The 15,727-nt window shown below is 41.8% G+C and overlaps 1 long non-coding RNA gene across 1 annotated transcript in view; it reads right to left on the bottom strand.

The window, feature by feature from the left end:
- Nucleotides 1-15,727, bottom strand: part of LOC113459515 (uncharacterized) — a 96,562-nt gene that overhangs the window by 11,783 nt on the left and 69,052 nt on the right. The gene's annotated exons all lie outside the window — the stretch shown is intronic.

The raw sequence follows: 15,727 nt of genomic DNA, 5'->3' as shown, positions 1-15,727 counted from the left end.
GCTGCCCACGATGAACAGGCTGGTTTATTGCTGCTCCTTGCTCCTGTTTTTCCTGAGCTGCAGCAATGAAACAAACAAGGAAAGTCATTTCTACAAGGTGGAGCAGATATCTGTTAACATGCCTGCTGATTTTATGGTGCAGGGGAAGGAACAGACCTGTAGCTGCTCGCTGTAGAACACTCTTAAACTTGCATTTATTTACATAGCATCTACGGCATTTAGCCCACTGAAGAGAATTGATTAGCAAGGAGGCTGTTAAACAGCAGTGCCATAGCAGGCACTGCACCGAGGATTAGAGGTTTATTTCACTAATTGCCCTCCTGGAGTCTTTATGAGTCAATTCTAAAAAAATAAAGGAGCGCTCCAAACTGTGTTTGGAATAAAAGCAGAGTGATGCTTTTCACAGCACAGAAATCCCATAGATGAGCTCTTTTAGAAATGGGTTTAGGATTTTGCAGCCAAATTTTTCCTCTCTGCTGAACTCTTGCTGTATCCCTGCTATGCTGTTTAACCCACAGCATACTGAAAACCAGACCTGCAGCAGGCACATTAAAGATGGTGTTGTCTTAGGATGTTGTCTAAGGACAACATCCTTAAGATGTTGTCTTGTCCACCATGGCTGCCTGAGATGTAGGAGCCACACACCTTTGTTCTGGAGAATTTTTTACTAGGGGAAGCAGAAATAAAGCCCTCATCTCTGTGGTTTTCAAAGCTAATCAGGAAAAAGGAGATGTGCACGCTGCACCCTTAAGAGCCGCGTTGGTACTCACACCAAAGGCTGCCCTGCTCCAGCTGCCTCCCGGAGGTTCCCAGGGCTTGGACAGCACCACTAGAGGGCTCACAAAGTATTTAAAGGGTTATTACATGTGCTACACGAAAAACACTCTCATTTTACTTTCTGTTCCCCCATTTGTACAAGTGACTAATTTCAGAATTGAACCTGCTAAAGAGTGACTTCGTTTTAAAGTCACCTCCATGCAGTGCCACAGGTTCACCTCCACATGGGGACACTTCCACCTCCTGACCTCTCCTGGGCAAACAGGCCTTCCATGGAAAAGAGTTTTGGCCTGATAATGCTGCAGATACAGCCAGAGGCAGCTGTTCTGCAAAGCAGCACCTGCCCTTGCCAGTGCCTCCAGGGGAATGGAGGAGTTCAGGCCATCAGATACAGCAATACAGCAAAATTGAGGTACTTTATGTGGTAGTGCTTCAAGAAAAAAAATAAACAAAACCCCCACCATAAACTTATTTCCCTTCCTTTTCTTATAAATTCAGGGATAGCAGACTTTCAGGCACATGAAGATTTTTTTTATATTGTTCATGGGGTCAGGAAGGTTGGCCACCCCTACAATTAGGTATGAAAGCTATTGTGGCTATAATAAATAATGCTAACTATCCCTGTGTAAAAATGTGTAAAAACACATTTCCTCTTAAGAATCAAGATCTATCTTTGTTGATGGGGGAGAATACCAAACCAGAATAACAAGTTTTCTTTTTTTGTCTTAGCCCTGAAGACCTTGTTACAACATTTGGTGCTGAGAGTAGAAATGTTCTAATACATAGCCCCAAACTAAAAAATGTGAAGGCAATAATCACAGAAGTATTTCAACGCTAACTGAAATTAATTTCCTTTTTTTTTTCCCTCTCTCTCTTTCTTTTCTCTTTCCTCTCTGAAACAGGCTGCCAAGGGAATTATTATGATTACTCTGCATGTTTTGCAGATGGTTGGCTGCTGCACAGGGTTCTCAAGAGAGGTCAACATCCTATAGGATCCAGCTTGGATGCTGCCCTACAGACCAGCTGAGCAATGGAAGCCCTGAGTCAGCAAAGCTTTTGCTGACATGACTAATTAAAGCCTCTGGTACGTGTCACCTCCTCAAAGCTCAGACTGAAGCCCTTTCATGGACTGGGACCTGATTTTACTCTCCTATTAAACCCAGTGGATGTACTCTGTTTGTAAGGAATGGAAGACGAATTGGACTTTTACCTTTTAAAAATATTTACATGTACATATGTATGTAAACAGATATACACATAAAAGCTGTAACTCCGATGTGTTCAGAAGCTTTGTTCAAGGATGTTTTCAGGGGCTTCGGCTAAACCTCGAAAGGCTTTATTTTTAGAGACAAGGACATTGGTTATACCATGTCACTGCTGTGAGGACAGGAATTTTCCTGCTTTTTGGTTTTGCTATACGGCATTCAGTGAAGCAGGTCAGAGAGACCATGGGGACAGGCTGATGGGAGACAGCAGGCTGTGTGTTTATTCAATCTGCAGCTTTTTGGGACATAATTGATGGATTTACCTTGCTGGTACAGTGAAGTGGAAGAGAAAAAGGGGCAATATTGACATAATCCTACAGTGCTCACCTGAAGGGTCCTCTGCAGTAATGTAAAACACTCTGCTTCCATGATTACACTGATTAAAGATCAAATTAGGAATAGCAACTGCCCCAAAAGGCTCTGTTTGGTTAGGATGCTCACATCTGCTCTTCCTTTCAAAAATGAGAACAGTACAACAAACCCAGATTTCAGACCCAAAGAAGGGTAAAGGATGAGCTGCCTCAGGTTGTCAACCAGCCCTCCTGACTGAACAAAAATTGCTACTTTCACTGAGAGTTTGCTCCTGACCATGGCATCAGCTCTAACTCCAACTGTGCAGACCTTGGGGGAGGTCTCCAGGGCTTTGCCCTAGAGGGAGACAAAGAATTCCATGCCATTTGAAGTAGAGAAGACCACTCCATTCTCCCCCATGTGCATCCTGAAAGAAAACTCCTGGAATTCTGACTTGATTGCAGCAGCACCATCCTTCAGGACAGGAACATGTTTCCCTGACACATCCATTTCACAGGGACAAATGTATGGAGGTCATAATGATGAATAAACACTCTAAGATTTTCAAAGCCGCCTTGAGTAAAAACTGGATTTTCACATCCTTTAGGAAATTAGAACCTCTGCCATCATTGTCTGAATTTCATCCACCCCAGCAGTCCCTGAAAATGTGGCATTATGCAAGTTTGAGTTTCAGATTTATTGTTTAAAAGTATTTTGGAACCAGTGACTGACTCAGACACATCTCCTCATCTATATCAACCAGTTACAGTTCTTGTAATTTGGGGTTGCAGGCATCTTGGATTTCTAAAATGCAAATTATATATTTATGTTAGAAATTGATGTGTTTAATATAATTTATTTCAAGGTGGGCTTTTTCATTTTGACCAATTTTCACAAAGTTGCATACCACTATTTATGTATGATGAGGCTGTATAGACCAATAAAAGCAAAGAAATTACAAGATAATGTTGATGATAAATTGATGATACATTCCTAACTCATGCTGTTGTGCCTAGTTCTTGCGGGACTGATAACCACCTCATGATAATTACATATTGCAGAGAGGGAGAGGAATCTGTGATGGGGGGGAAATCACTGGTTTGAGTTCATGTTACTTTCTCTGAACTTTATTGGCAGGTTTGATTTATGTCTTCTTTATGTTTTGAGCTCACGAGGCCTGGAAACTGAACTGCAAACCTCTTGATGGGTCAGGCACAACAAGGCTGGTTTTGACTCTTGCAAAAACACAACAACAATCTGATTATAGAATCAGAGTATGTTAGAATTGTTTGGGTTAGAAGGAACCTTAAACATCATCTCATTCCAACCCGCCTGCCATGTGCAGAGACACCTTCCACTAAACCAGGTTGCTCGGAGCCCCATCCAACCTGGCTTTGAACACTTCCAGGGCTGGAGAATCCAGAACCTCTTGGGGCAGCCTGTCCCAGTGTCTCACCCCCCTCACAGTAAAGAATTTTTTCTTAATACCTAATCTAAGTCTGCCCTGTTTCAGTTTAAAGACATTATCCCTTGTCTTATCACTGCCTGCCCTTGTAGAAACTCTTGATTCTTTTTTTACCACAAAAACATGCAGTTCTTGCTTCTCTTTGCTAATCATTCTTGACCAAGATCATTATTTCCAGAAAAGACACCAGCCAGTCTTGTTTCTGTTTGTGAGAGAAGGAGAGGCTGTGGAGAGCATGGGGCAGGAGCTGTTACACACAGTGACCACAGGTTTCTGTTGGTCTGTATCTTTACTCTTTCTTAGAGCTCAAAACCAAACATGTCTTTTCATTTCTCACTGGATATTAATGTAGTTTCAATCCCAGAGCAGTGGTGGCTAGAGAGGAGTTTAGTAATTTTTGTTCTCTCATTTTACACTCTTATGTCCTTAACCCAATTTAAATGGTCAGAGCACTCTGGGCCAGCAATTTTTGTTCACTCAATTTGCACATGGTCCCCAGCACTACAGGGTCCCACTCCAATGAAAACATTAAGTGCATCTCTGCTAGAAATGCTAAATAATTCATCACAAATCCCTAAATCATACAAAGCAATGCAATTTCTTCTCCCAGATTTTCTTACACTGTTATTTATATCAGCTTACGGTATTGATAAAAGAAATTTGTAATGAAGTCCCAGAGATGCTTTGATTTAATGTGGTTACAGAGACTATCATTGCAAGTGGGAACAAATAGCCCTAATGGATTTTCTAGTACCTTGTTTTCATCATTCATAATAGACTTTCATCTGGGCTGGTCGGAACTGCAGGATGTCCGTGTGTTCTGCACCCAGACTTTAACAGATCTATATTTTATGGCCCTACAGTAAAAGTAATTGCAGGTTTTATAATGCCTGTGTACTGTTCCGACTGAAAGCAATCCATTTAGAGACTTCTAGAAAGTTGAGTTGTTTCTGTTACAAGTGCATGAGCTGAGACGAGTTCCAGTCATGCAGCCAGCCAGTAACCTGCCTCTTTTTTAATGAGGCCACATTCCAGAGATCTAACTTTCTTTTCCTTTCCCTGTACCAAAAATAGAATAAGTTTTTTGAACATGAGGGGTTTGAGCTGAAAGAATCCTGCCCCTGAGTTTCATCGGTTCAGAGAGAGTGCACGAGGTGGAGGCCAGCACAGAGGATGCTGGCAGCTGGCAGCAGCAGCGAGGGCAGGATGCCAGCGTGGACGCTCACCCTCTTCCCAAATCAGACCCTTCGGCTGCAGCTCACACTTGACAAAAATCAAGAATTTATTTTGATTCACTGTCTGACCTCAAATTAAGCTTTCAAAAGCCGTGTAATGGTTCTTGGCAATCTCACCTTAGGAAAGCAGGAACTAAGGCAACCAGAAAAACAAAAATCACTTCCTTCTTTCTTTTTTATTTTCTGTTGGGTTTTTTTGTTATGTTTTGTTTTGTTTTTAATGTTAAATGACAGGTTAATTATACCCTCTACCTAACATTGGAGGGTTCTGCCAAACATTTGTACCTACACAGCCCTGTACAGAGCTGTGCCCCCATAGTAACAGCCAGCCCTGCAGCAAGAATCTGCCCCAAGAAAGGGAGAAGGTAACAGGGGAATGTGGCTTTTTAAAGGCACAAATGCCCTCTAAATGCCAGTTCTGCCATTTGCACCTCTCAAGATCAAGAATAACTCAGTCTGAATGTTAACAGTGCCTTTTTCACTGTATATGATGAATGGATTAATCCTGCTGTTATCAGAATAATTAATCTAGCTTGACACTCCAGGTGAAAAATCCAATATGCTGGTTTCCACAGACATGGCAGTGCTTCATAATATTTCATTATTTTTTCAATGTATAATTAATAAGAAGAGTAGGGAATCCAGAAGAATCAGCCAGCATTTAAATAAGCAGAAAAAGGTCGAGGTATCTGGAGTTGAGTCTCAGCTATTTCAATGACAGCATCAATTGAAAAGAAACTCCACAACCGAGAGACAGACAAGATCCAGTCACAGCTGGCTACAACATAGATGCCACTTCCTAAACTACCCAAACTATTTTATGTCATGACATGAATTATTTCTCTCAGTGATTATTCTAATTTTAAAATGTTACTGTTTTCACAATATATTCCTTGACTGATACATCCAGATGTATCAACTGAAGAGGGTAGGCAGCCTTTGGCATTGTCAATCTCCCAAAAGAAGCCACTCAGCCCAAAAACTTGTGCATGGCTAAGTAGGAAAAAAAAGTATTCTTTAGTCTTATGGGAAGACAATTAGAGAATGCTCATACTAATCATGCCATTTTATATTTTCAGACTGGCTCCCCAAAGACTTCCCTTCGCTCAAACCATACACATCCTTCTTCCAGCTCTAGAAAACCATATGAATCAAAACGTTGTTTCCAAACACCAAATTTTTTGGCTTAAAAATTACCTCCCCTACCAACACACCCACATTATCTTCTTATAGGCTTTTTTCCACCAGTCCAGGTTAAATACTCATTCTGAGGCTGCAGAGAAGACCATGCAATATTTGCATTTTACCAAATATAAGCAATATTTTGCTTATTTTACCAGGTAGGAAGGTGAACCAAACCAATTGTTTTGTTCACCTTCCTACCTGGTAAATAAGCAATAACATCCTTGGAGCTCCTACATGGACCACTGGGGGCTGACTGATGCAATCTTCACTTGGCCTGGAAACCACTGACCTGCTGTAGATCAGAACCTGTCCTGAGAGCAAGAAAAGCTTTTATTTCTATTTTCAGGAGGAAAAAAATGTCCCTTCAGAGGGAGTGGCTAAATGACGCCTTCACTCTGCAACATCCCCAGCTGAACGTCGCACAGAGCAATTCTGTGTCACTCCAAGCTGCCCGTGGGGAACTGGTGTGCTGTGCACAGACCTGATCATGGGACTTTGGAAATTTGGTAATGAGAAGAATTTCCCTGAGTTTTTAATAAGAGAAGAAAATAATCCATGGGACAGATACTCAGTTGTGACCACTTTCCATGGACTTCAGCTGAACAGCTTTATGTAGCAGCAGCAGCAGCAGCAAGGTCTGGTCCCTGAAGAGAGGTGGAAGGAAGAAGCCACAGTCACAGGGGAAAACAGTGTTTACTCAGAAGTTCTGTGTGTTCTTGGATCAATGTGAAAGGGTTTTAAACTTTTCAGAGATGTGAAAATGTATTCTTGACCCATAAATCAAATCTCCCCTCAGCCACCATGATGGCACTTCATTTTTGATGGAGCACTCAGAAAGCAGAATCACTGCTGCCCATTCAAAGCTTCTCTAAAATCAAATGCATTTTTCAGCCACAAGACCTATTAAACATCTGACAGGGGTTAGACACTTAAATGTCATGATTGGAGGTGGTCCACTGGAAGGTGTTCCTGTTCCTCTGAGGGAAGATGGACTAGATGATCTTTAAGGTCCCTTCCAACCCAAACCATTCTATGGTTCTTTAGTTTGGGATTTTGAGGCGAGGTTTTGGAAGCTGGGGGACTACAGGGTTTCTTCTGTGAGAAGCTGCTGGAAGCTTCCCTAATATCTGACCCCAAACTAGAACAGGGGAAAGGTGTGAGGAGTCCTCCTCTTCCCTGAGGAGGAAGGATCAGCAGAGATGAGTGACTGCAGCCCCTATTCCCTGTCCCCTTGTGCTGCTAAGGGAGAGGAGATGGAGAAATGGGGGTGAAGTTGAGCCCAGGAGGAAGGGAAGGGTGGCAGGAAGGTATTTCAAGGTATAGTTTTCATTTCTCATTATGCTACTCTGCTTTTATTGGTAATAAATTAATCTGATTTTCTCACGTCAAGTCTGCTCTGTCTATGATGGTAATGGGTGAGCGATCTCTCTCTGTCCTTATCTCAACCCATGAACCTTGTGTTGTATTTTCTTTCCCCTGTCAAGCTGAGGATGGCAGTGATTGGGTGCCTTTGGTGTGCACCTGGCATCCAGCCAGAATCAACCCACCACGACTCATCAGACTTTTCCTAGAGGAAAATTCATCAGCGCTAAGAGACAAAGCAGACCCCCAGAAAGTGTTAGTCATCCATGGAGCTAAAGCAAAGCTCCTTCAGCTCTTTGTCTAATTGAGATCAAGCTTTGCAGTGGAGAGACTGGAAATTTCTGGAACCTTCATTTTAATGGGATTTTGTGGGTTCTCCAGCTCAGGATTGAAGGTGCTTGAGACAGTAGTTCATGTTTGGACTCGGGTGTTTATTATTTCTTATCAGTGAAACAGCCTCACAACCATGAATTCAGCAGCTTTTCATTAGAAGGCACAAAACGGTTAACTATCCCTTGTTACAAGGTCTTTTAAGACTAAACTATCCAATTAAGAAAGGACACAGATTATTTTCCCTTTTAACCCAATAACTGATCCCTCGAAGCCCACAATGAGGACTTTTCTGCCCAATTACAAAACATCACCCAGACCCATGTTGAAGAAGGAAGAAGATAAAGAACAACCAGCCTCCACCCTAAAACCTCCATCTTGTTTCATATTTATTTCTATGTTCTAACCCCCCAAACTCTTAGTTTTACACCCTGTGATGTTACACACTTCTAACCAACTACACACCCATAATCCCAATGCTATCAATCAATTTTTAAAGTCTTCTCCACAGCCTCAGGTCAAATGCAGTGTTCTCTTGCAAGTCTGTGCCTTTCAGCACAGAAAGTTTAAAATTCTCAGCATCCACAATTCCAACAGGATCTCTTTGGGTGATCCAGTGCTTTCCTGTGGGACCAAAGCTGGATTCAGGAAATCCTCTCTGGAGCAATGGACATGCTGTCTGAGCCAGCTGCTCTGAGGCCCAGCACACTCTCAATCCTGCCATGAAGCAGTTTCCAACAGTGTGGTGCCAGAGAAGGACAGGACTGGGAGCACAGCCACCAGCCACAGAAACAGACTCGTCCTTCAGCAGCAAGGACCATGAGATGCAAGCCCAGGTTTGTTAGTACCCTATTTTAATCCCTCTGCAAACACTTTTTCTTTCAGTTCCTTCACCACCTCAAAACCTTCGCTTCTGTTTGGCCCACAAATATGGTGTAAAGTTTATGCTTGTTTTTTTTAAGGAGCCTTTTACAACTTAGAAATCCTATGTTTTCAGCTGAGGCAGTTGCAGACTAACCCAGCCACTGATGGCTAAAACATTATCTTGTTTTTTTTGCACTCATTTTAGTGTCTCTAGCTGGTATTTCTCATTGTACAGTTCATTTTATAACAGGACTACCCTTCAGCATATTTGTGTGCAGGGCTAACCACAATAGGGCCCTGTTTCATAATTGTGTTGAGGTAATACCCAAGGCTCTCAGCAAGAATAATAATAAATGACATGACACAACTGTGCTGACTCACACCTTTTTAAAGCCCAGCTCTTTTTGGGGGACACAAGAGCATAGATGAAAACAGTCACAGGCAGCAAAGAGCCCCTTCTGAGCAGCTCCTGGTAACTCATTCAAGTCAGTGGTCATAAACAACAATAGCACAGCTGTTAGATAAATGGGATGCTTACAACTGCATACAGAACCTAAAAATTTCAGCTACAAACCCATTAGCTTTTACTACATGAGTGGTACAGGACCTGCTGTTTCAGTAGTGTTCTGCTGGGTCACATAAAACCTGTCGAGAAAGCACAGAGGAGTCTGGCACCCATCCATTGCTCCATCTGTCTGAGGGCAGCTGGGAAACTGACCCAGCCCATCCTCAGACTCTGGGATTCTCCCATGTGGCAGCCACTGCCAGGGTATCAGAACTGTGACCAACATGTTCACTAGCCTCACTTTGCAGTAAATGCCCTTTATCATCTCTCACTTTGCAGTAAATGCCCTTTATCATCTCTCCTCAACACTTAAAATAAAAGTGCCATTTTTTGCAGCTGTTCCAGTCAGCCCCACTCCTGGGATGTATATTTTCAAAGCAGTGAAATCACAGACATTCAGCACCTCTTGTGGGTCATCTCACCAGCCTATGACCATATCCGGCACAGTTCTCTTCACCAGAAATTTTAAAACTAATTTCTACCACATCCCATTAAAATCTGTAACCCATGGCTCCATACACAACAGCAGAGAGCACATTCTGAAAAATTCATGATGTATATTAAAGGGGCAAGAGTAGGGACACATCAGAACACAAGGCAAAGACATCATGAGCCAGGGTCTGTTGTTTTGTGTCTTAGAGGATTTTGGGGTAAAGTGTTTTTCTTTTATTTCCTTGCACTGCATAGTCTTCCTAATTTGTTATGACTCTAAAAGAACAATAACCTAGGATGAAGGAATTAGATTAAGTCTTTCCACTTAGTTAATTTCCATGATCTAATATTTCCCTCATGCTCCAACATAACACTGTGCTCTGCTGACGACACCAGGACTGAGGAAGTCTCTTAGAAGTCAGATTCAATTCAAGGGCAAGGCAGACCAGAGACCACTTAGTTCCCCAGACAAAGTATTCTTGGTTTAGTGTGCTTGTAGGTGAGCCAGAAGCTGTAATGAAAATGCTTAGGAAACCAAGTCCCCTTGGATATAGATCAATAATGTTCTCAACAAAGTTGAAAACAATTCAGAACACAGTGTCTCACCAACTTGTACTGTAATGCTTACTATAGTTTCTGTGGATCTCATTTTTTGACAATATCTTGGAACAGCGATCAATACTTGCCCAGGTTATGCCTCCCCTCCCATTTATTCTATTTTCCAGCCAGTGGCAACAACAATTATTTAAGGACAACTAAGCATTTATGTGTTGCTAATTCTGAGTATTTACTGTATGAGTAACAAGGATCAAGACCCTTCCATGCTGGATACTACAGAAGAAAAGATCCCCAGACACCCATGCTGGAGCATCTGAGGAATTTCTGCAAAAAATAAACAGCAATAGAAAATCACCAGTGGGTTTCCTACCCTTTCATCCAGCAAATAAAAATGTTACCACAAAGACAGTAGACACTAAAAAGGAATGGACTATCTATCAAGGGGGATAAGCTTCTATGTAGGAAGGAAGAGAAGGAATTCTTTTAACAATATGGGGATAAGGGTTTGTGGCAGCAAAGTAAAAAAAAAAAAAGTTTGGTTTGTGGGACTGATTCCTGGTATGTGCTACTTTTGTTTTTCTATTGGTCTGTATTTTATGTTTGCCAGAAATGTCAAAGTGAAATGGAAGATTTTGGTTTATGCCCATATATTATGAAGGAAGTAAAGCAAAGCAATCCATCAGCCCAGTAGCTGGTGTTTAATCTCCTTTCTTCCTTAGGCCTTCTTCTCCTGCTCTTCCAAGAGGATGGGAACTGTCTCATTCCCAGAAAGTATAACAAACCCTCGACTACAGAAACAAAAAGTTTTATTGAGCCTTTGGGAAATGCTCTGAACAACATTGTCCATCTCCTCCTGTGGCAAAACATTGCAGCAGAGACAGTGCTGGTGGAAATGAGTGGCAGAGGAATATTGTAAAATACATGTGACTGAAGAGCCCAGTATATGGCTCTCTGAGGGAGCTGAGCACAGGGACACACTGGGGAAAGTGAACACGGGGACACACTGGGAAAGCTCCACAAACTGCTGGATGTGATGGCATTACTGAATACTGAGCAGCAGCAAGAACAAGGCATACACAGCATGAGGAAAATAAATGTATCACCTGAAATAATTAAGTCAAGTCATACATTCAGTGCTTTTAGGTAACTGCAAGACATGAGTAAGGAGCAATGCTATCCTTGTGCCCAGAACCAGCTCAAGTTTTTGGTTTCCAGATCCTTTTTCATAGAGTTGTCAAAAGAACTTTCTTGTAAACAAACTGTGGATGTTGTCTACATTTGCTTTTCCATCTCAGGTTTTCCATCTCAATACAAATGTACCAACAGGAGCAGCACTGGCAGAGTGAGCATGGAAAAGCCCCCTGGGATGGTGACACCCTCACCAAACCACCACTTCCATCTGCTGGTGTAGCCCTGTCCGGTTTATCTCGGCTGTTTGAGGGGCCTGGAAGGCCCGGGGGTGGCCTTGGGGCAGCCCGCGTGTCGAAGAACGAGGAGAGGCTTCAGTTCTTCTTTCTGGTTTTATGTTTATTAATTGTTTATCTAAAAGATGTTCTTTCAGCCTAACAAAGATCCGCTCAGCAGTCAGCCATGGGCACACTGACTCTGCCCTCCGGGGCAGGCACCTATCTTTATACCCATTGTGACGTGTACAATATTTATCATTTTTCCCCAATACCATCTATTCTTATAACTCGGTGTACTCTCAGTACTAACCAATCCAAAGGTGCCACCGTGGCCAAAGAAGATGGAGGAGAGGAGGAAGAAGAAGGAGGGCAGGACACACCCCAATTCCTCCATCTTACTCCTCTAAACCCCCCTGTACATAAATCCTAAACCCTGTTTCTCACCCTCTAATTAGCTAATCTTTCCACCCTTCACCCCGGTGAGGCCCTCTTATCTTCATGAAGGTGTCGTCTCCCGTGTAGGGTCAAAGTCCTGCCACCAGACACTTCTGGCAACATTCCAGGACTCCCGAGCCCCCCCAGGGTCTCTGTGGCTCAGCATCTCAGGACTGAGATCTTGAGATCTGACATAGCCCCACATTTCTCTTCACAGAGAAAAGCAAGGCACAATTCTCCCCAAGAATAATTCTGGGTTTCACATTCTCTGAACATCAGAGAAAGAAAACACAATTCTTATCTCATTTGCTGTGCCTGTGTTTGTGCAAAAGCAGAATGCAACATGGAGATTGTTCACCCACAGTGATGGTGTTTTGTTCCCTTGGCCTGTCAGGGCCTAGAGTGTGTGTGCTGGGACTGTTGGGTGACATCACGAGATTCAGAGCATTGTGTGCAGGGTTGAGTGCTTGGCAGGTTCAGTTTTAGATGTATAGAATAATATAGTATAATAAAGTAATTAATTAACCTTCTGATATCAATGGAGTCCTCCTCATCATTGTCTCTCCTCGTCAGGGCCATCACAGCATTGCAATATGCTGGGAACAGGACAAGGCACCTCCATTGCCACATCCTCACCAACAACCCTCAGTAGTTGCAGCCTGGGGGATTTCCTCTGGTTTATGATCTGATCTCCAGCCCACAGCCAAACTGAAACACCAGGGTTACAGATGAGGAAAGGAAAAACGCTCTTTTTCTCTCTTTGCATCCCTCCTTCTTCCCACTTCCCAGCCTCCCCCCTCACCTGAATCAATCCAAAGCTGCAGGAGTAGAATCACAAGTTAAAGAGCAAAAAATAGGGAATATGGAAAAAGCTTGTCATAAAAAAGGGTTACTCATACCATCATGAGGAAGCAGGGTGATTATACACACTTTACACAGAGTGATAGAAACAATAGGATTACTCACACCATTTCAAACCCTAATGAAGTGCATCAGTTACACTCCCACAGCAACCTGGAGAAGGAAGAAGAGGAAAGTCTGCTGGTGTAGCCTAATAAGGACTTTGAGAGAGAATCACAGTTAACATGTCCCCCTCATGGTTTGCCACAGGCCTGCTGGGACTGTGGTCCACTGTTTCTATATGTGCTCAGCAACCCAGTGGGGGATGTGTGTAATTTTTGTATTTTTACACAGATGTGGGTAATTTTTGTATTTTTCCAGCCTCCTCCTTTCCAGAGTCATCCTTAACATAATCAGTTCAGGAGGGACAGAGTAGGTAGAAGGAAGGTAGGAACAAAATCAGAGGAGGAAGTTCACCAACAGCTATTTTGAAACTTTGAAGAATACACTTTGTATTTCATTTTAAATCACTGCTGACACACCAGAAAGACAGAGGAACAGGACAGAGCTTCTTGAGTGCAATTCTACAAACAGACCTCCTGGAAAGAGCAAGAGCTGGATCTACTTTGTGCCTGTGACTGTGAAGGCAGGACCTGCAAATGGAATCAATGAAACTAAGCATACCCTCTGCAATTTGATGATTTCTCTCCTCAGACCTCCTTATGGGAAAGTCCAAGGCTTCAGAATCTGTAATCCCTGACTTTGTGTGAGATTGAAATAATTCAAAATTTATTACTCACTTCATGCTTACAAAAATACTTCACTGCTGCTTCATATAATTTTGACCTTCCTATTATAATGTTATAAAAAACAGATAAATCTAAATGTAAGCATAAAAATAAAACTTAAATTGAGCATCGTGCATCTCAAATATATTGAAATAAAGCAAAACTTTTCATAAAGATGTTGGTGAAATCATTGTTTTGTGTTGAATCAGCACTTTCTAAGCCTCCGTCTAGCTCAACAATTTGTATGCTCTGTACATTATTCCTTTTCAGCAGAAAAGCTTTCCCAGTGTTTTTGATGGCACCATGATAACTTCTTCATAACATTTCTGCTTAAAATTCCCTTTGCTCACATTGAAAAAATAATCACGTAGCTTTTTTTTTTTTTTTTTTCACTTCTTGCCACCAGAGCACCGTCAGCTTCATAAGAAGCTTGGAGCCATTCAGTTTGAATAATCTCAAGCAAAATTGTGCAGAAGGCTCCTCAGTTTGCATTACCCCTTCCCTGAGTGTCTGAGCTCTCCAAAGGCAGAACTGGAACCCCAACATCAACCCAAACTTTTTGCAGCACTCCCTTGGTGTTTCTGTTTATTATCATGCCTGATGTTACAATACACCCTCCCTTAAGAAAGGCAATGTTTAATTGACCAAACAAGAAAAACAAATGCTTCCCCAAGGCATAAATTCCATGAACTGTTTGGATGTTTTCTATGTAGCTAACAAACCCTTCTGTCAGTATTTGAAATACTTAGACTCTGGTTTTTGAATGGACTGAAGCAAAGAAGAGAGAGCATTAATTGGATTTTACAGTTTCAATAAGTTTAAAGACATTCCAGGGTAAATACTACTTGTTTTATAACACTGCTCATAAATAATGAAGTTTTAAAGATACACTTTATACTTTGATTAAAATTAATTTTTTAGTTACATTAATACTGCTAGAATAACAGAAAAAATGCTTGGGTATATTCCAGGCTTACAGGGAAGAGTGTCAGGCCGGTTCTTGAAACCTTCTTTTTAATATATTTGTATTTAATGTATCCTTGCAATCAGACTACATGTGGAAACACTAAATGCAGCTTTATGGACTTTTGGGGGCTCAGTGCAGCTGCAGGGTTATAATCCACAGACGATCCAAACACAGGAAAATAAATGGGTTCACTTTTTAATACCAACCTCATTTACTGACTTCATGCTGGTGTGGTATAGGTGAACACAGGACTATAGAGAGGAGAACTAATTTGTGTTCTTTCCAAACAAATGAAAAATATTAAACCAGTGTTTTCACTGTCAGAAGAGAAAAAACAGAACAAAACAAAAAAAAAAAAAAAAAAAAAAAAAAAACCAAAACCTAACAAAAAACCCCACAACAAGAAGAAGGAAAAAAAAATACCTCTTCAATTTTCCATGGTTTTAGAATTGAAAAAAGCACTGGCAAGCTGGAATTCAGGCCCAAAGCCATTAAATTCCTGAGGATGTCTCAGCATTGTCCTTAGGATCAATGAATCAAAGGCATGCCACTGTCTCACAGGCAAGTTCCCTGATTTTTTCCCCCTTGCTCTTCCCCCTAAGGGGGAGCATTCCAGGAAGGATGTTGACTTTTACATAGAAACATGATACAGTGAAGGAAGAGATACCTGACTGGGACAGGTTTGGGTTACCCAAGAGCTGATGTTTTTCTCTTCATATCTGAAATGATCTGTGAGTGCTCTGATGTGCATGATTGCCTGCAAACTGAATGCTTAATGCGCACAGTCAAAATGTGAAGCATGTAGATGCAAATTCAGCTTGATCAAATCCAGGGAATAAAGTTCCTAATGCAGGAGTTAATTCAAATACTATTCAGACCATATTCAGAAAATAAATACAGAATAGTAATCCATGTTGTCCAATCTGTGCAGTGCCAGACACAGTTGATCCTAATTAATTATT

This window comes from Zonotrichia albicollis, chromosome 2 (genome assembly GCF_047830755.1).
Source record: "Zonotrichia albicollis isolate bZonAlb1 chromosome 2, bZonAlb1.hap1, whole genome shotgun sequence".
NCBI lineage: Eukaryota > Metazoa > Chordata > Aves > Passeriformes > Passerellidae > Zonotrichia > Zonotrichia albicollis.
This window is presented reverse-complemented; position numbering and strand designations above follow the sequence as displayed.